A 7486-nucleotide genomic window follows, 5' to 3' on the forward strand; every position below is an offset into this window, starting at 1 on the left:
GAGATTGATGAATCTATTGTCACTCTCGAACAAATTGCTGAATACAAGGCCCATGAGAGGGACGCGGCCAAAGTGTCATGTATTATGATTGCAACCATGACTAATGAGCTTCAGAAGTCCTATGAGGACTTTTGGCCTTATGAAATGCACCAAGATTTGATGGAAAGGTATCATCAAAGTGCAAGGTAGGAAAGGTATGGAATCATAGCCTCCATGATCACAACCAAAATGAAGGATGGATAGTCCATCACGGCCTACTTGTAGAAGATGCAAAGATTTGTGGACCGTTTGCTGAAGTTGAATGTCAACTTCAATGAAGAGTCGGCCATAGACATTATTCAACACTCTTTGCCTCTTTGTTATGATCAATTTTGTATGACCTATCATATGAACAAGGAAGAGGTCACTCTAAGCAAGCTTCAAGGTCTCTTGAGAACTGCTGAAAGCAGTTTGAAAGGCAAATCTGGTGTACCTACTCCTACTACTGCTGCCCCTGTCTTGGCAACTGGAGATGGGAAGGGAAAGAAGAGGAAGGCTCCCTCAAAGAGCCACAAGGGAAAGTCCGATGTTGGATCCTCTTCTAGTGGGACCAAGTTAGTTCTGTCACCCCCTCTCCAAATCCAAAGGAAGCAGAGTGCTTTCATTGTCATGAAAAAGGGCACTGGAGACGAAGTTTCCCAAAGTACCTGCAGGACATAAAGGATGGGAATATCAAACCATCCTTTGCAGGTATTTATACAATTTTGTCAAATAACTCATCACATGCTAATTCCTGGGTCCTTGATACAGGATGTGGTTTTCACATTTGTTCTGAATTGCAGGGTCTAACAAGAAGTAGGGAAGTGGAGCACGAAAAGATGGACTTGATCATGGGGAATAGGGAAAAGTCGCCTGTCACCAAGATTGTAGTTATTCTTTATTACTTAGTAGTGGGTTAAATTTAGATTTGAATAATTGTTGCTACTCGTCTAATATGACAAGAAATATTATTTCCTTTCATAGTTTTTATAAACAAGGTTTTACCTTTTCTTTTAATAATGAAATTGGTAGTATTAATGCTTATCATAATGGTGTATTTTATTTTGAAGCATTGCCTTGTAATGGTGTATATGAAACCTTGATGATTGTAGATAACTCAGGAAATAATGTGTTGCATATTGATTCGTCCAATGGTTTGGATAAAGCATGCTTATGGCATTGTCGTCTTGGACATGACAACAAGAAGCGTATAGACCAACTCCAAAAGGATGGAGTATTGGAGTCATTTTACTTAAAGTAGGATGACCTTGTGAATCTTGTTTGCTTAGAAATATGACCAAGTCACCCTTCACTGGTACTTGTGAAAGGGGTAAGGGTTTGTTGGATCTCATACACACCAATGTGTGTGGACCCTTCAGATCCGCCACAAGGGATACTAACCGCTTGTATGTGACTTTTACCAATGATTATAGTAGATATGGGTTTATCTACTTAATTAAGCATAAGTCAGAAACCTTTGAAAAGTTCAAAGAGTTTAAATAAGAAGTGGAGAAACAGCTGGGCAGGAAGATAAAGATGCTCTGATCCGATCGAGGAGGAGAGTATCTTAGTATCGAGTTCCAAGAATCTTAAGGAATGTGGAATTGTTTCACAATTGACACCACCTAGAACACCACAGCTTAATGGTGTGGCTGAGAGGCACAATCGAACCTTACTAGACATGGTTCGTTCCATGACGAGTTGAGCTTCGTTACCTATATCATTATGGGGGTATGCCTTAGAGACTGTCGCTCATATCCTTAATCTGGTCGAAAAGGGTTTCCAAAACACCTCACAAAATGTGGACATAGAAGGTTCCCTCGTTAGAACATATCAAGGTTTGGGGTTGCGAGGCTTTTGTAAGGCGATAGACTCACGACAAACTCGAACCTCGTAGTGTGCGTTGTATTTTCATTAGCTATCCACAAAAATCCTTTGGATATCTCTTCTATAGACCGAGTGACAGTTTTGTCTTCGTTGCAAGAAGAGGAATCTTTCACGAGAGAGAACTCATATGCCATGAGGACAGTGGGAGGAAAATTGACCTCGAAGAGCTTCAAGAGTTAAGTGATGAAGGAATCGCAAACACTAGGGCTCAACCCGAGGAGGAAACTGCTATTGAACCAATTGACGAGTCTGTACCTCTGAGACGTTCCAGTAGAGTCACTGTTCCACCTGTGTTATATGGTTTTCATATAACAGCTGAAGGTGATACATTCATCAGTGATAGTACACTGACAAATTTGGATGAACCTAATAGCTACAGGGAAGCCATGGCAGGCCCCGAGTCTGCTAAATGGAAAGAGGCAATGGACAGCGATTGGTTGACAATGTCCCAGGTTGGAAGACGGTCGGGTGCAAATGGAAAGCGATTGGTTGACAATATACCATGTATGAAAATCAAGTTTGGAACTTGGTTGACAATGTACCAGGTCGTAAGACGGTCGGGTGCAAATGGATCTTCAAGAAAAAGATCAACATGGATGGGAAAGTACACACTTATAAGGAGCGATTGGTTGCGAAGGGCTTTACTTAAACTCCTGGACTTGACTATGATGAGACCTTCTCACTAATGGCCAAAATTGAATCTATAAGGGTTATGCTAGCGATAGCTGCATTTCATGATTATGCAATATGGCAAATGGATGTCAAAATCGCTTTCCATAATGGGAAGTTGGCTGAAGATGTTTACATAAATCAACCAGAGGGTTTTGTCAATGCAAAGTACCCTAATAGAGTGTGTAAGCTTGAGAAATCCATTTATGGATTAAAGCAAGCATCTCGCAGATGGAATCTTTATTTCGATGAAAAATTCAAAGAGTTTGGTTTTTCAAGAAGCGAGGATGAGTCTTGTGTATATGTCAAAGCTACTGGGATTATAGTTATCTTTCTGGTATTGTATGTGGATGACATACTACTCATAGGAAATGACATTCTGACCTTGCAGGAGGTTAAGTCCTGGCTTGGGAAGTGTTTCGCTATCAAGGACCTTGGGGAAGCTGCTTATATTCTAGGGATAAGGATATTGAGAAACAGGAGTACATGGCTAATAAGACTTGGTCAAAGTACCAACTTGGACAAAGTGTTGAAACATTTCAGCATGGAAATTCCAAGAGAGGAGAATTACCTATCCAGAGCAATGCAAAACTGAGTAAGACTCAGAGTTCGTGTACCGATGCTGAGATAGCATAAATAAGTTGAATACCATATGTTTCTGCAGTTGGATCGATCATGTATGCTATGACATGTACTCGCCCTGATGTAGCCTTTGCATTGAGCATGGTTAGCAGATATCAAGGGAATCCTGGTAAAGCTCATTGGACTGTCGTAAAGAACATTCTTAAGTACCTACGGAGGACTAAGGACTAGATTCTTACCCTCGGTGGGAGTGATGACTTGAGAGTGACAGGGTATAGTGATGCCAGCTTTCAGACCAACAAAGATAATTTCCGCTCTCAGTCAGGCTGGTTATTTACCCTAAATGGTGGAGCAATAACTTGGAAAAGTTCCAAACAGGAGACTGTAGCTATTTCAGCGTGCGAATTAGAGTATATAGCAGCAAGTGAAGCATCGAAGGAGGCAATATGGCTAAAGAACTTCATCAGAGACCTTGGAGTTATACCAACTATAAAGGAGCCCATGGAGATTTTCTGTGATAGCGAGAGTGGAATGGCCTTAACCAAGGAACCAAGAGATCATAGTAGATCCATACACATCAACAGAAAATATCACTTCATTAGAAATCAAGTAAAAGAGGGACTCCTCGTACTGAAGAGGGTATCATCAGAGGAAAACCCAGCAGATCCCCTTACGAAGGGACTGAGTAGGGTTAAGTACTTGTAGCATGCTAGAAGTATTGGGCTGAAGGACGATATTAGTTTTTAATGATTAGATATACATTTAGAAACTTGTAATAGCTAAACTTTAATTGACATTTGATGATTGAATAAAAGGAGTTTTATATATAAGTAAAGTTACTGTCTTGTGTCAATTATTTACTATTGTTTCGCTTTGCATGTTTTGACTTCCAGAATAATAAGATTGTTCAAACTATCCACAGCCGATCATAGTTTGGAAGTAGGTTCTGAAAGAAGAATGTCATGAATGAGTTTTTGTAAGATTGTATAAGGTGTTAAGCATAGAAAAAGATTGCTACAAACATTCATGAGTGCTCTTGAAAGAAGATTTGAGTATTGGACTAAACCCACGCTCACATATCACTTCATAGGATTTATCACAATTGATTGTGAGACCATAATATCAAATAGTCTTCAAACCACGATATATGAGTTGGTTGTACATTGATAGTGCGAAAACGCATCAGTGACTCGATGTTATAAAACGTGTTGTTGTGTATGATTTAACTAATAGTTAGTACAAGCATGTAAGTCAAGGTTTATTTGTTCCTTTTATCCCAAGAGGATTAAAAGCGATATCTTGGGCCCCTCAATGATTTTAGTTTGACTTATCTGCCAGGCCCGGTCATAAATCTATTGATGTGTTCAATTAAAGTTATATGTCAAACAAAATCGAAAATCGAAAATCGGGAAAAAAGATTGTTAGACAAGGAGTATGATTTTATTCCATGTCTTTATCCACATGATATCTTGTAGAACAGGGGATTATATGATCACTTATCTAATGGATGTGTCAGAGTTCGACAACGGCTTTTTGAGAGCTACCATTGGAAATTATAGTTATTACACTTATCCAAGTGGGAGACTGTTGGAAAAGGTGTCTAAGCCCATAACTATAATTGGTATGTACTTGACCCGATAGTAGCATGGTCCATTTTGTTTGCATTCATCAAAGCGATTTGTTAGGAAGGATATTTGAGAAAGAGGTTATTTGGGATTTATTAATATATTATAAGTATAATATTATAATAGAGAAGTCATATTGTTTAATTAGTATTGATCACCAATTAATTTAATGATAAAAAAAGACTAATTAAATTACCAGGGACCGATATGTAAATCAGTGATACATATGGATTGGGCTAATGATCCATGATTGATTTGTTGGTGGGCTAAGCTTATAAGTTAGTCCATAAAGTTGTAGTCCAAATCAATTGGATCATAAACCTAAGTGTATGAATTAGGGTTAAATGTGACTCTTCGAATTCTACACTATAAATGTATACCCTAATGCCTAAACTCGGTTAGCACTTGTATTTCAAGAAGAAGAATTCGATTTTGAGTCTCCTTAAACTTTTCTATATTCATCCAATTGCTCTTGGTGGTTTTTGAACTATTTAAGGCATCACACTTGAGGTGCTAAGCTTTCTTAAGGTTAAGTTCTACAAGCAGCTACACAAGGTAATATTCTAACTAGTTTTTATGATTCAGATATCACCTTGCATGCTAGTTTAGGCTTCATGCATTGGAAAATGTTTATTGCATGTATAATTAGAGAAAACTTAGATCCAAAGAATTAGGGTTGTATGTGCACCATAGGGATGTTAGAGTACATAAAACACATCAGTCTGATTAGGAAAGATGCCTTATTCCTGTTGTGTGAGCTGGTAGTGATGAATGCTAGTGACTAGAGATCTTCAAGAGCTTCTGAGGTAGAACTGCCTATTTATGTAATGATTTTAGTTGTATATGCTCAAATTTTGCTTTCATTGTGAGGACTCATAATGATGTAAGTTAGCTATCGCATGAATATGTTAAGTTAAATGCAGTGAGGGTTAAATAATCTTAGAGTCGTTGACTTGGCCTCATTGCGCAACTCTCGTTTGAGACTAACCGTTGTAGGGCTGGGTCTTTTCGTCAAAGTATTATCTAAGGCGCCATTTTTTTAAGAGAAAATTCATGAAGTCTGTGGACCACGTCTGCAACCCTCTATAGTAGAAGCAGGGGACCAAACGGATGCAACATGTAATAAAAAGTCTAATTGTTTTTTAACCTCTGCATACTGTTGCAATAAGTTAAAGTAAGGTGTAAAGAGGTTTGAAGCAAAGGTCAACGCCACACAACACACACAACTGTTTTTAAGTCAGAAGTCTTCTGAAAAACAACAGTTGTGAAGGGCCAAGTGTTGCACGTGTGCTTCGTGGTGCAACAATAAGTTATTAGAAGTGGTTTTTATAGAAAAAAAACAAACAACACCTAGGATTTGTTGCATGTAATTATATCCGTGAAGTAGTTAACTAACATTATTAGAGGTCCTTCATCAACTGATGTCAGTGTGATGTGGTAATCCTAAGTGAGCCTAGGAAGCAATTTAGTACGGGTGGTGTGTTTTTAGCAGACTTTGGAGGGTATCATTATGAGGAAGTGACTTAGAGGATTCAAGATGATTTTGAGGAAAGTACGGGTAGGTGCAGAAAGTAGTATTAGGCCCGTACTACTAGAAGCATAGGATTGGTACTCGAATCAAGGAAAGTATCAAAACTTCTGAGGAGCTGGATAAAGATAGGAACATGGTTTAGCACCAAGAATCCATTGCGGCATTTTGAGTATTATCAGCTTTATGGTTATAGTTGTCCGAGAAGAACATGTGTATGGTGATTGTTTTGGCCTTGGTGGCTATGTCAGTTGGGGTTGAATGGTGAAAACCTACATGAGTAGTTGATTTTGAGGTCTTTGTGGCCCTACTTGAGGTAGTGTCAGTCTAAGTCATGGGACTCAAGGAGGGAGCGGTTGGGATGATCGGCTTGAGTTTTGTAGTCTTGAGTTTGAGTGATCGGTCGATGGCTTATGATGACATTTTCTATGACGAGAATTTTGTTCATCCAATTTTATATGTTGGGGAAGAGAGAGAGAGAGAGAGAGAGAGAGAGAGAGAGAGAGTATAATTACAGAGATCGGAGGACTACCCAATGAAGGAAACTGGGTGGTTGCGGTATCCATGTCAAAGGTGGAAATGCATGAGAGAATTCTTGTGGTTTGATCCCATCGAGAAAATTCCATATGTGGAAAGAGAGTCATTTTCGTGGAGACTTTACAAGATGAGGACCAGGAGTATGCCTGGTGTGAGTTCAGTTATAGCGTGTTCTGACAGGTTGTTCCAGGTAAATAGGAGTAGCGAATCGGGAACGACAAATTTTGTTGTCTATGTTGTATCTTGACTATGAGGATGATGCCTCATGTTTTTATGATTGAGTCTCATGATGGAGTGAAGGTCAGGGATTCAGAGGTGAAGTGTGTGGTAGGCCAATTTTTGTTAAATGGATAATCGATGCTATGAATGGGCTATCAGAGTTATTGCTTTTGCATTTGCATGAGATTGTTGATGATAGAGGCGGTTATGACTAGGAAGTTTCTTAGGTCTCCATTTGAGATTCGAAATGAGTATGAGTCGTTGGGTCTTTATTTGGAAGATCATCTTGCATTGTGTTATACAATGCAAGAGTCAGGGATGGTATGTATCTGGATGAGCCAAGTTGTTGTCAGTAGATTATCAATCGTTGGTTGTTCTCATTCATTAAATATAGTTGGGATGCTTCGAAGGTGTCGAGCTG

This window comes from Lactuca sativa, chromosome 4 (assembly GCF_002870075.4).
Source record: "Lactuca sativa cultivar Salinas chromosome 4, Lsat_Salinas_v11, whole genome shotgun sequence".
Taxonomy (NCBI): Eukaryota; Viridiplantae; Streptophyta; class Magnoliopsida; order Asterales; family Asteraceae; genus Lactuca; species Lactuca sativa.